The 15,060-nt window shown below is 33.9% G+C and overlaps 1 pseudogene; it reads right to left on the bottom strand.

Annotated features, from left to right (window-relative positions):
- The window catches only part of LOC107674309 (potassium voltage-gated channel subfamily D member 1-like), a 66,004-nt pseudogene that overhangs the window by 20,195 nt on the left and 30,749 nt on the right, over positions 1–15,060 (bottom strand).

Here is a 15,060-nt window from a genome sequence, read left to right as displayed (position 1 = left end):
TACTTGGATTACGTTACTGAATACTTTTTTAATTAAGTAATTTGTAACTGTAACGGAATTAATTTTAAAAGTAACCCTCCCAACCCTGGTGTGTGTGTCCTACTGTTTCACATATATTTCTTTTGAAACAGCAGGATTTATTTTTAGGGTTAGGGTTTTTATTATTATTTAGCACAGCCTGAAAATTAGACACTTTGTATTTAGAATTTAGTTCTTTAGTTTAATCATTTAATTTTTCCGTCATTAAGTGAAAGGGATGGCTCAAATTTATTTAGTAAATAATAAACCTTTTATATATTAAATATTTGAATATTTGCATAAAATATTTTCATATTTTTTTTTTTTATTTGAAAAATGCTATATTAAAACGTTTTGTTTTAATTTGTTTTTATTTGTATTCTTTAATTATATATTTTCTTTTGATTGTTATATTTGTTTTATATGTATATATATATATATATATATATATATATTATTCTCTTTAAATGCCATAAATAATACAATTATAATATGTGTATAATATATATTATAGTATGTATTATAATATATACAATACAAAAAAAAACAAATACATTTGCTTTACAACATTTTATTATTTTGAAAATATGAACATATTTAATCCAAATATTTTAAATAGAATATTTTAAATGGTTGAGACCATTTCACTTAATGACTGAAAAATTAAATGACTAAACTAAATTACTACATTCTTTCTTGGACAAAAACATTTCACAAAGTGTCTCATTTTCAGGCTGTGCTAAATAAAATTAAAAACCTTAACCCTTAAATTAAAAAAGTTAACAGGTTAAAACAAAGCATCCAATCAAGTCATTCTTGTCGTTTGAAGTAATGGTGGTTCATATAAAATTATCTAGAGAAATAAGTGTTAATGATAAATCCCCGGTGACGTTTGTACTGGCTACTGTATACAGGCCCCCAGGGCACCATAAAAAATGTATAAAAAAATTTGGTGATTTTTTTTATCTGAGTTAGTGCTGGCTGCAGATAAGGTCTTAATTTTTTTGCGATTTTAATATCCATGTTGATAATGAAAAAGCATTCCCAATGATGCATTGGGATCAGCATTCATAGACATTCTGAACTCTAATGGGGTTAGACAACACGTGTCAGGACCTACTAATTGTCGTAATCATACTTTAGATTTAATACTGTCACATGGAATTGATGCTAATGACACTGAAATTCTGCAGCTGAGTGATGATATCTCGGATCATTATCTAGTCTTGTGTATACTCCATATTGCTAAAGCTGCAAACTCAACTTACAATTACAAATATGGTAGAACAATCACATCTACAACAAAAGACTGCTTTGTAAATAATCTTCCTGACTTGTCTCAATTCCTCAGCAAATCTAATAGCTCAGAAAAACTTTGTGCAACAGAAACTATTGACTTTCTCTTTTCTAGCACTTTAGATATGGTTGCTCCTTTATGCTTAAAGAAGATTAAGGAAAACAGTCCGACACTGTGGTATAACGAGCACACTAGCACCTTAAAGAGAGCAGCAGCTCGGAGAATGGAGCACAGCTGGAAGAAAACAAAACGTAAAAAGTATTTTGCATTGCATGGAGGGAAAGTACTTCTACTTATAGAAAAGCTCTAAAAACTGTTAGATCTGCTTACTTTTTGTCTCTTTTAGAAGAAAACAAACACAACCCCAGACATTTACTCAATACAGTGGCTAAATTAACAAAAAATAAAGCATCAACGGGGGCAAACATTTCCCAACAGCACAGCAGTAATGACTTTATGAACTTCTTTACTTCCAAGATCGATATTATTAGAGGCAAAATTCTAACCATGCAGCAGTCAGCTACAGTATCGCATCAGACAGTGCGCTATAGATCCCCTGAGTCTCTGCTATAGGAGAGGAAGAATTGTATAAACTTGTCAAATCATCAAAACCAACAACTTCTATGTTAGACCCTATTCCATCTAAGCCACTAAAAGAGGATCTTCCAGAAGTCATAGATCCTCTTCTGAATATTATTAATTTGTCAATGTCATTAGGATATGTCCCAAAATCCTTCAAACTGGCTGTTATTAAGCCTCTCATTAAAAAAACACAACTTGATCCTAGAAAATTTGTTAATTACAGACCGATCTCAAATCTCCCTTTTCTGTCAAAAATACTAGAAAAGGCAGCATCCTCTCAGCTATGTTCCTCCTTTAATGAGAAATGGTATCTGTGAGGATTTCCAGTCAGGATTTAGACCGTATCATAGTACTGAGACTGCTCTCATCAGAGTTACAAATGACCTGCTCTTATCATCCGACCGTGGTTGTATTTCTCTATTAGTGCTACTGTATCTCAGAGCTGCATTTGACACTATCGACCACAACATTCTTTTGAGCAGACTAAAAAACTATGTTGGCATTGGCATGGTTCAAATCTTACTTATCTGACCATCATCAATTTGTAGCAGTGAATGAAGAGGTATCATATCAATCACAAGTACAGTATGGAGTACCACAAGGCTCAGTACTAGGACCAATACTTTTCACACTTTACATGTTACCCTTGGGAGATATCATCAGGAAACATGGTGTTAGCTTTCACTGTTATGCTGATGATACTCAGCTCTATGTTTCTTCGCGGCCCACTCATACATACCAATTCGCAAAATTAATGGAATGTATAGTTGATATAAAAAACTGGATGACTACTAATTTCCTAATGCTAAATTCTAAAAAAAAAAAACTGGTGTTAAGTATTGGACCAAAAACCTCTGCATGTAATAACCTAGAACACTGTCTAACACTTTATGGCTGCTCTGTCAATTCTTCATCATCAGATAGGAAGCTAGGTGTGCTATTTAATAGCAATCTTTCCTTTGAAAACCATGTTTCTAGCATTTGTAAAACCACATTTTTCCATTTTAAAAATATATAATTACGACCTATGCTGTCAATGTCCAATGCAGAAACTTTAATTTATGCGTTCATGACCTCAAGGTTAGATTATTGTAATGCTTTATTGGGTGGTTGCTCTGCGTGCTTAATAAACAAACTCCAGCTGGTCCAAAATGCAGAAGCTAGAGTTCTAACTAGAACCAGGAAGTATGACTTTATTAGCCTATAGTTCTGTCAACTCTGCACTGGTTCCCTATTGAACATCGTAAACATTTTAAAATCTTGCTAATTACTTATAAAGCCCTGAATGGTTTAGCTCCTCAGTACTTGAGCGAGCTCATAAACATTATAGCCCTTCAAGTCTACAGCGATCTCAAAATTTTGGCCATTTGATAATACCTAGAATATCAAAATCAACAGCAGCAGATCCTTTTCCTATTTAGCGCCCAAACTCTGGAACAATCTACCTAGTGTTGTTCGGGAGGCAGACACACTCTGTCAGTTTAAATCTAGTTTAAAGATCCATCTCTTTAACCTGGCTTACACATAACACACTATCACATTTCAATAATTCAAATCTGTTAAAGGATTGTTATCTGCATTAATTAGGTCAACCGGAACCAGGAACACTTCCCATAACACCCGATGTTCTCGTTACATCGTAAGAAGAATGGCATCTATGCTAATCAGGACAAGACCACAGGAACCAGACAAGTCCTCTGCTTAATCTGACCTGTATTGCAGCCTGGAATTAAACCACACCATCCTGGTTTTGTCTGTTGGAAGAGATCTGAACTGGATGATGACATCACTGAATCATCAATTAACTGACTTTAACTGAAAAATTGACTGTTTTGTTACTGTCCTCTTGCATTATTGACAAACTATTTTCCTGTTTGACACTGTAAAGCTGTTTTGACACAATCTGTATTGTTTAAAGCGCTAAATAAATAAAGGTGACTTGACTTTACTATAGATTTGCCATGACATCCAACTCTTTGATATATTTCTAATAGAAAAACTTATTTGGCAAAGACTTATTTGTGGATGAACTAAAACCAGAAGAATACCCAGAACAAATCTAGATTGAGATTAAGAGGTTCTTTAGTACCTGTTGGGCTCGCATCTTGTCAGCTCTCTGGTTCTGATGGTAGATTCGGCTGAAGTTGGACACGATGACAGGTACAGGAAGGGCGATAACCAGCACGCCACTGAGAGAGCAGATAGAGCCGAAGATCTTTCCGGCGATGGTGTTTGGAACCATGTCTCCATACCTGCAACAAACACCAACGTCAGTCAGACACTTAACAACTCTATATGTGTGTGTGAGAAAGAGAATGGCAATTTGTGTGAATATGATTACGCTGATTTAATGACCAGTGCTTGCTCAGAATCTATTTTGCAGTCGCATTTAATGTAATTGTGTAAATTAGTTTGGAAAAGTGCACGCGTATTTCAATTCACAAGGCTTTAAAGCTCATCTCTGATGCCCTCGGGGCTCAAAAAGACCCCTAACACAACCCATTACCCATGTTTATTAGCAGAATATACCATCATAGAGTTGTAGAACGCTATTAAGGTGACATGCTTCTCATAAACACTCACACACACCGCAGTACTGCAGCAGCCATAATCACTACTGTCCTCGGAATGTTGTTCTAGGATCAACAAGGATGTTGATCCAGGAACATGTTGTACTTGGTGAAATCACGGTCACCGTCCTCCTACACACTGCATGAGGGTTAACTCATTTACAAAGGTGGTCATGGTTAAGATGTAAATGTCTGAGTGGAAACACTATAGGTATGTTTGGAATGGCGTAGCATGATATTACTCGTATGATTTTTGCAGTATGCATACTGTGCACAATATGCACATTTTCTATATGCATGCAATTCCTGGATGGCATTAGTTAAAGTGTACAGTTTGTGAAATACTATATCCCACAATGCATCGCACTCAGTTTGACTTTGCATTTCCAACAACTGTGATTTTCTTTTTACTTTCCTGGCCATTATTAGATCTGACTGCTAAAACATAATTGGATTAAAATCCACTAGCTAAATTCACAACTACATAGCACTCATATTTACGACGGCGTTTTAGTGCCACGTTAAAAAAAACATAAAATCTAAGATTACAAGTCGTAATATCTTGAGAAAAAAAGTCAAAATTATGAGAATAATGTCAAATATTTTGAGAATAAAGTTGAAATTAAGTGAATAAAGTCAAAATATTTTGAGAATAATGTCAAAATTACGAGAATAAAGTCTCGTAATTTTGACTTTATATTATGACTTTATTCTCAAAATATTTTGACTTTATTCACGTAATTTTGACTTTATTCTCAAATTATTTTGACTTTATTCTCATATTGCTTCAACTTTATTCTCGTAGTTTTTACTTTTTTTCTCAAAATATTACGACTAATCTCGTAATCTTAGATTACATTTTTTTTTAACATGCCACTAAAGCGCCATCGTATATATTATTGTTTATATGCCATATAAAGAGAAAAAAATATAGTTAAATAATATATTTATAAAGTTATATTAGCCAATGACAAATGGGAATTTAACAATCAAATAAAGAGTTAAACTATAACATAATTCATTAGAATTAGAACATTAGTGGTGTTTCTATGCTTTTGCAAAGATTACATTTTTGTTGCTATACACACACACACATAATGTCTGTGTGTGTGCATGTGTAAAATTAATGTATGTGAAACAGTAGGAGTTATTTTTAGGATTTACTTAAAAATGTTTTTATACATTTAAAAAAAATACATGTCAAATATTTTATTAAGAAAATATTTATAGAAATATATTTTATTCAAATAAATTGTTCATTACTTTCTGAAATAAATTTGAGGCAACCCTTTTCCTTAATGACTTATTTTGATTGAATTATATATGACATAGAATTAAAAAAAAAAATTAAAGTATGGTTAAAATTGGACAAGTCTAATCAAGTCATTCTTGACAGAAAATAAAACAGAGAGAGAGAGAAAAAATATTTTTTTGCCATTTAGATTCAATAAATGCTCATTCTGGACTAGAAAGGAAGATCTGAGTTCTGAAAGTTACTGTATATTTTTATAGCAGGTACATCAAACTCTTTTATAACTCAAACAAAGAAAAATATGCAAAACGTGCAGCCCACTACACCAATAACACAATAACATCCATAGCGGAATATAGTTTTTGGATGGTGAAGCATGAAACAGCCAACGTACAATAATTCACAGCTTTACATGCAGACAGCAACACTTTTGAAATGTCATTCTCTGATGTTTTTGAAAGGTTCCTGGTGCGATAAACATTTCTCTGAGGTGCACTCTGCATTTTGGATTAGCCACTGACAACACAACAAAAGAGAGAGAGAAAACGCTATCATCATACGGCACATTCAAATTCACATCATGTTCCATCCCTTCACAGGAGACCGATCTGCAGGTGGCGTAAATTAAACCAATATTTGTTTTTACAGCGGTGTTGATGTTCTGCACTTATATCCTGTACCTTTCTACAGCATCACCAGACTGAAACTGTCTGAACATTTCCTTCAATAATACAGACAGTATGCAAATCAAAACTTGGATTAATTTTCTTAGAGTAGGGAAATAAATAAGACTGTTAACCAAAGTGACTTGCCCTATTGCATTTAAGCTATGCATTTTAGTAGTTCAAGCATTCCCTGGCAATCTAACCCATGGTGTTGCTAGCACCATGATTCACTGTTTGAGCTACAGGAATACTATATAAGCCACTCAAGGCTGTGCCAGTTAAGAGCTGTGGTTAGCAGAATCAGGTAAAATTCAGAATTTAAGAACTGATTTTATTTCTCTAACGCAAGTTTGTCAGTAAAACAAATCATATACCGTATTATACAAGTACGGAGCCCCTAAAGGGACAAGATGATGGATAAGAAATATGAGATAGGAGGAAAAAATATATTTATTTTCTTTTGAATTTCCCTTAGAAGCCTTGCATTCACTCACAACATTCCAGAGAAATGTTGCCCTTGTTTGCAGTACTGTTGAGTTGAGTTTCTTGGCGCAATGCAAAGGTTTGTGCAAGTGAAAAGTTTCTCCAGGGACCACAAACTATCTGTGAGAGAACTTAAAGAATTTAAATATATTTTTTCCATCTTCATGTTCCTTAAAGGGCTCTGTATAAATATATTAAATTACGAATAAATAATTCATAAATAAATTAAAAAAATAAATAATAAAGTAAATAAAATTAAATTTTTGACTAATTATGCTTATTTATTGCTTAAAACGTTCATGTTTGTGGTAAATTTAAAAATTGCCAAACGACATACTATGTCATGTCACCAATGCAACACTTTCACAAAAATCACCCACTTTTGTTGCATGAACAAAAACAAAAAAGTGTGAACAAAAACACTTTCTTTATTTTACTACTTCTTACACAGAAGTAAAATAGTTTTTTTGTGAGCAAATGCAAAATTACTTGAAAAATGCAAAACATTAGCAAAAGCATTTAAACGTTTTTTCCCTCTCTTCTAATATTTTTTTTCCATCACGATACCGCATTAGGAGCTCCATTTAAATATAATAATAATAATAATAAAATGCTAATGAATAAATGAATGTAAATTAAAATAAATTTGACTAATGATGTTTATTTAAAGAAAGGGAAATTTCTAACTCATGAATCTTTTTGCTGCACAAACAAAGCAAGAAGTTTCTTAAAGGAATGCAAAACACTGAGAGAATGCCAAAGCACTGAAATATATGTTTTTCCTCCCTTGTAATATTTTTTTTTCTATCACCATGTCTCATTAGGGGCTCCATATAAATATGCCAAATAATAAATAAATTCTTAATTAAAAATTATAATAAAGAACCTTAATTATTAATTAAAAATTAATAATTAAAATATTACATTTTACTAATTATGTTAATGTATGCTTGAAGAACCTTTTGAAGCACCTTTATTTTTAAGAGTGTAAGAGCCTGATCAGATGAGAGACTCAAACACACACACCCTACCCACAAACCCTTTCCATCATCCCTCATTTGTCAGCCCCTCAGGACACACCATGCTCCCGGGACTAATCCACATCGGCCCGGCCCCCTAATCTTGTTTCCAACTGGTAAATGTCCAAATTTTGGCACTGGCAGATGGCCCCAGGTGCACAAGGAGGGAGAAAGCAGATTTGTTCGATGACAATGCCTATTATCTCTCCAATGGTTCTTCATTTTCTTGATCTCTCGTTCATTCTGTTGTTTATCATTGTTATTCGGCTATAAAGCAGTGATCAGCAGTTAGTGAGAAAGAAAGAAAAACATTTGCAAGAGCAAAAGCCTCATTATCTACATGAGGAGGATGCTGATAAATTTGGTTTGAAACATGAAACCGTAAAACTGCTACATAAACAGTAAAAGTTGCTCCGAAAAGGACATAAATTCATGCATATCGTTCAGGTATTATCCAGGAGAGCTCACTATCCCTTTAATTTTCCCATAATTGAAAGTCTTAGACAGACGTCCCCTGGGCAAGAACGAGGCTGCCTGGCCTAGATGCCGGTCTGGAAAGGGGTCAAGGAGGTTTGCCAGAAGTTCACGGAGAACATCGAGCAGAAACGGGACGGAAGATTAAACAGCAACAGCATGGAAAAGATCAGAGGAAAAACAGCAAACAGTTGTTTTCATGACTGCTGATGCTGAGTTTTTCCTCCCCTCCTGAAGCTCCAACACCGGGACATCACCGCTTACACTCTCTCTCTCGCGGAAATCTTGCTGGAGATAAAAAGGACGATTAGGTACAGGAGGACACAATTTAGAGAGCCCAAAATACAGCTTCCTCAAACATGTCTATTTTTGCCCTGCAAATCTGATACATTCCTGTTTCCCCGGCCTTGAAACATGATATCACTTTAAACTCAGCAAAACTCAGCTATGAATAGCAGCGGTTGTACAATCGCAATTAGGAGCACGTCATCCTAAATTCCTTCACAGCATGACGAGTACACCATCACTAACACACGATGTGCAGAAATGACTGCTAATGTACTGCTTGCAGCACAGTATACCATATACTGCATGCATGCTATTTAAAAAAACAGTACACTCTTAAAAATGAAGGTTCTTTATTGGCATCGAAGATTCCATGAAGAACCTTTAACATCCAAGGAAATTTTCCATTGGACAAAAGGTTCTTATAGTGGAAACAAAATGTATTTAGCTTATTAAATATTCTTTACACTAAGAAAAAAATGGTTCTTTTAAGAACTGTTCACTGAAAGGTTCTTCGTGGAACCCACAATGGTTCTTCTATACACTCTTAAAAATAAAGGTTCTTTATTTTCATCTAGAGTTCCATGAAGAACCTTTAACATCCATGGAACCTTTCTATTCCACAAAACGTTTTTTATAGTTATTAAAATATACTTTATACTCAGAAAAAAAGGGTCTTTTGAGAACTGTTCACTGAATGATTATTTGGGGAGGGGGGAGGGGAATGGTTCTTTAATGGCATCACTGCAAAAAAAAACTTTTAGTAGCTTTATTTTTAAGAGTTTATGTGATTGTGTTGAAGGTGCACTCAGTAATTCATTCCTTATTAAAAAGGTTTTACAAAAAGAAATGAATAGTTCCTGTAAAATCATATGATATGTAAAATATGCAGCATGTAAAAGGTAAAGTTTTGCTATTGGACACTGGACAATTAAAATGACTTCAAATAGCAAAATGTGCATTTCTACAATGGCATCTCTAACTGAAAACTTTATTTTTGCGTGATGCTGCCATGACAACTACCAGGAAAAAAATAACTCAAGCAAAAAATTTCTTGTATCTTTAAACCAACAAGTCTATAATCCAACAAATGGCATCCAGTTATCCGTTTTGCATAAAAAAGATCATATAGGGGAAAAAAGATGCAATACATAGTACACTCTTAAAAATAAAGGTGCTTCACGATGCCATAGAAGAACCTTTTTGTCTAAATGGTTCCATAAAGAACCTTTAACATCTGAAGAACCTTTCTGTTTCACAAAAGGTTCTTTGTGGCGAAAGAAGGTTCTTCAGATTACAAAAAGGTAAGAAAGAGATGGTTCTTCAAAGAACCTTTGACTGAATGGTTCTTTGTGGAACCAAAAATGGTTCTTCTATGGCATCGCTTGAAGAACCTTTTGAAGCACCTTTATTTTTAAGAGTGTAGTCCCAGTTTATAGAGTGCTGCAGTAATGAATTATATTTTTGTAGGCCAACCTGGAAGTTCACCTCATCCCGGTTTCCTCAAAAATATATAATCTTTTCAGACTCTATTCATCACATCCTAAAACAGAAGGTCAAGTGCACTGCATTGTGGGATACAATATTCTGTGCAGGGTGCTCGAAATGCAGTACGTATTTCAGGCAAACAAAACATTTGCATACTATGCACAGTATTACATAGCAGAATGGTGGTATGCTTCTCTAAACACGCACAGTCATTTACCTGGCCAGCAGTGGGAGGTCAAGGGTTAACCGGTGAATGGGTGGTTTTCATCTGCTGGTGGAAATCATGAAGGCTTGAGCACAGATTACATGTGGAAACACTGCTTCATGGATTTCAGATGTGCCATTTAATTTTTTTTACATTTCACTAGCCATCAATATCCATCTTTCTATTTACAACCCTCATCTAGCCCTGTCTTCACATTCCCTCCGTAGCTAGTATGTGTCCGCACACAAGTCTCAATACAAATACACACGTCTGATTGCATTTACAGCTGTGCTACTGATGGTATCAACATTCTGAGAGTATGCAAATTATTAGACGGCAGAAATCTAAAGCTTCAAACTGAAGCAAGGTTAACAGTGGACGTGTCAATGTTGTGTTTTCTACTTAATTGTTAATTGAAGTGTCAGCTATTGTTAAGTACATAGCAAAAAGTATGACTTTGAATAGATTAAAAATAGATGGGGAAGAACCTGATTTGAATTTTGCTGTCATTGTGTCACAGAGTTCTCCCACATACAGCTAACAGGGAATACCATAAGTGCATTTCATGATTTTAAGACTCTCCCAAACACTGCTATTATAGTATAATAAAATATTTGTGAATTTTGATTTTTTTAAATTCTTTGCAATCAAATGTTTTCCAAGCAACATTTAAATTGCACAGGTTAAATAAAAAATAATAATAATAAAAAAAAATCACCAGAATGCAATTTTAAAAATGACTATCAATAAAGAAATATTTAGTATTTTTTACAAAGTCATTTTACAGAGATCACTCAAAAAGATACATTTCTAAATTCAACTTTACAGCTAAACATACCAAGGAAAATGTATACTCGCTTTCAAAAGTTTGGGGTTGGTAAGATTTTTTTGATGCTCAACAAAGTCTGGATTTATTTAAGAAAATACAGTAAAAACAGTAATATTGTCAAAAAATATTATTACAATTCAAAATAACTTTTTACTGTTTTAATATATTTTAAAATATAATTTATTTCTGTGATGTCAAAGCTGAATTTTCAGCATCATTACTCCAGTCTTCAGTGTCACATGATCCTTCAATATGCTGATTTGCTGCTTAAGAAACATTTCTTATTATTATCAATGCTGTGCTGCTTAATATTTTTGTGAAAACCATTTTGGACAAAAAAAAACTTGTAAAAAGCATTTTGTGAAAACCAGGATTCTTCATTCTTCAGATTCTGCATTAATGAATAGAATGTTTAAAAGAAGAGCATTTATTCGAAATAGAAATCTTTTGTAACAATTTAAACATCTTTACTGTCATAAATGTATTTTGATCAATTTAATGCATCCTTGCTGAATAAAAGTATTCATTTCTTTCAAAAAGAAAAACATTTCAGCATATTGCATGTCTGCTATAAAAATGTTACTTAAAAAAAAAAAAAAAATCCATGACTTTCCCCTGAACTCCTTCTTAAAGATTTCAGTTAAGTCTTACAACCACGACAAGTCATCTCTCAAGCATCTTTGATGTTTTGATTTCCTAGGCAATACATAAACATCAAGTAATGAATATGATGGCAAACGCACAAGTTTTGCTCAGCAAGATAATGTCCATGTTGACAAAGCACAGACCATGTTAGCCTGACACAGACATTTTAAATGTACATCAAATATTCATGAGGAGTCCGCCTACAATTACAAACTCAGCATTTGCGGGATGTGTGTGTACTGTAAACTCTGAAACACTCTCTGATTAAATATAACACTTCATTTAGTTCACTTCACGACTGAATACATCAGCTGTAGGGCCTGACAGCTAAACCGAGCAAAACAGAAATGAATGTGTTTTGACTTGGCTAACGATTACACCTGACAGTCCCGATTATCGAGCACAAGTCTTCCACAGCTGACACACTCTCTTTAAGCAACTGACGTGTCCAAAATTGCCACTTGACATGCCAAACGTTCCCGTTCAAAAGCCGATCTCTCAAATCCTTCCCGTTCAGATTTAATCACATTTAAGTAATTACTGATTCAATTATGAATGGGCAACTGTCAGCGTGTGCTGAAAATTAAATGAGGTGTTGAAGTTTCCACACAGTGTGCTAATATCATTAATCATCTCTGCTTAGCAACACCTGGTCACCGTGAGCATGCTAAACACTCATAAAGCCCGTGTATCATTCACCGTTGGGACAGATCGCCATTACCTTTGGATAAACCTGAGATGATCGAGTGTTCTGCGCTATATCATGTAGCTATTGTCTGTATGATTATTTAAGCCGTGTAACCGCATCAGTACATATATTTCAGAGAAAAGAAATGATATTTTGGGACCCAGTCTAGAGTTAGAACCAGTCGAGGATATTGACTGGATTGCTGCATCATGAATAATGGATATTGTGTAAACCATACACTTCCATTCAAATATGTGGACTACCTTAATTAGGATGCTTTTTAAATGGTAATTTAAACATCCCATTCCCAATGCAGAGAAAAGAAAAATGTTTTATTTCTCATAATTGTAGCATTATATCTCTCAATTAGGACTTTAGATAATTGAGACTTATCTTCTAATCTATTTATAACAATTGCAACTATATTTCTCATAATTGTGACTTTATAGCTCACAAACAGCAACTTTATCTCATCTCGTAATGTGACTTTATAACTGACAATGAGTTTAAATCTGATAATTATTAACTATTTCATATTTTAAAACTTAATATCACAATTAACTTTAAATCTGTTACTTTTAACTTTACATCTTATAATTGAGAAGCATCATATCTAAATCTTATTTTTCATGATTAGCACTATATCTCTCAATAATGACTTTATCTCATAATGGAGACCTATCTAATAATCTACATCTTATTTCTCACAATTGCAAATTTATTTCTCATCATTTTGACATATCTTACAATTTTTCCTTTATGTCTCAGTTGTGATTTAAATCTCACACAATGTGACTTTAGAACTCACAATATGACTTCATCTCTCACAAATATAACTATTTCATTTCAACTATGTCATATTATAACTTTATTGCTCTTAATTGGGACTTTTTATATCTCATCACTAAGCCATATCTTATCTGAACCGTATTTCTCACAACTCCAACTTTAACTTTGAACTGTGTTCAAATCACAACTTAATCTCACATAATGTGATTTTATAACTCACAATATGTCTTTAAATCTCACAAATTTAAATCTCATATATATATATATATATATATACAGTATATATATATATATCTCTTTCTTTTTTACTCTGAGGTGGAAACAGCTTCCATACCTGTTTGCCGGCCACTTGTTGGCTGTTTTTTAAGTTTCCAACTTATCCATTTCAAAAAGCCTTTTTAATAAAAAGGAGGCTAGCTCATGAAATAGAAGAGTTGTTGTGCTCATGGGGACCATTTTGCTTTCTAAAACAAAAGGCCATTAAAAACAGGTTCATTGAAATTCATACATAGGCACGATTTATATTTGTCCACAAAACTATCATAAGCTGTTCTTAAGACCACAAGAAACCTCTGTTTAGTCAAGCATGTACCAAATTTTGTCAGGTAGTGCATGCTAAGAAGTACAATACAGCTGGTCTATGTGGGTTAACCTCACAATTGTAATGTCCTGGAGGCAGACTGACTCCAACACTGTAATTCTTTGTGGTATTGATAGGGTGGGTGTTCTGGGGACTCCAACACTGTAATTCTTTGTGGTAATGATAGGGTGGGTGTTCTGGGTCTCTGATAGTGGCTTGATGATCATTCTGGAGCTGTTTCTGGCTGAGTGCATTCAGCTGTGCCAACCGTGATTTATGTCATCCCACAAAATACAGAGAAATTCAAGCGATTATGTCCACGTATCTCACATTCGGCTCCAGATTTACGAGTTTGTGCCCAGCGTCACGCTGATGCAGGCTGAATGAGAACATTAAAGCAGAATGATGGTGAACATCCACCTGCTTCAATGTTCACATGTGTATATGCTGTTACGCTTGTATCCGAAAGTGGTCGTAAACAGATCAAAATAGAGAGCAAGCTGAAAATCAGGAGTTTGTTGGGTCAATTGGCTGGATGGATTGGGAGTGTAAAAAAAAATTCTCAGGTAGTTTTATATAAAGGTAGTTTTAAAGTTTTGTCAGGTAGTTTTATATATTATATAGACAAATATTATATAATTTTGCATATATATATTTAAAATAATATTTAAAATAATAAAATAATAACATTTTGTTGCTTTGCAGCCTGAAATGGAGATGGACACAGTTTTTGTTTATATATATATATATATATACACACACACTTAACAGCGGGTATAGAAAAGAATCACTCCCTTTAAAATAATCACATTTTGTTGCTTTGCAGCCTGAAATGAAGACAGACAGTTTTTGTTTTATCCAGCTCTATTTACTCAGTGCAACTTCTAACATCCAAGTGAAAGATATAACACCAACATGTTAGAAAAAAGAAAAAAAAAAAACAGAACCACTGAGTTGGAAAAAGGATCATCCCCTTGTGTCAGTATTTTGTTGAACCACCTTTTGCTTTAATTACAGCCTTTAGTCTGTTGGGATTTGTCTCTGTCTCTACTAACTTTGCACATTTAGACTTTTGCCCACACGTCTTTGCACAACTGCTCAAAGTTCATTTCAATTTAATGGTGAGCGTTTGTGGACTGCAGTCTTCAAGTCATTCCACAGATTTTCAATAGGGTTTAAGTCTGGGCTCTC

This window comes from Sinocyclocheilus anshuiensis, unplaced genomic scaffold, assembly GCF_001515605.1.
Source record: "Sinocyclocheilus anshuiensis isolate Anshui unplaced genomic scaffold, SAMN03320099.WGS_v1.1 scaffold188, whole genome shotgun sequence".
NCBI lineage: Eukaryota > Metazoa > Chordata > Actinopteri > Cypriniformes > Cyprinidae > Sinocyclocheilus > Sinocyclocheilus anshuiensis.
Note: the sequence above shows the minus strand (reverse complement) of the source record. Positions and strands in the feature narration are given on the sequence as shown.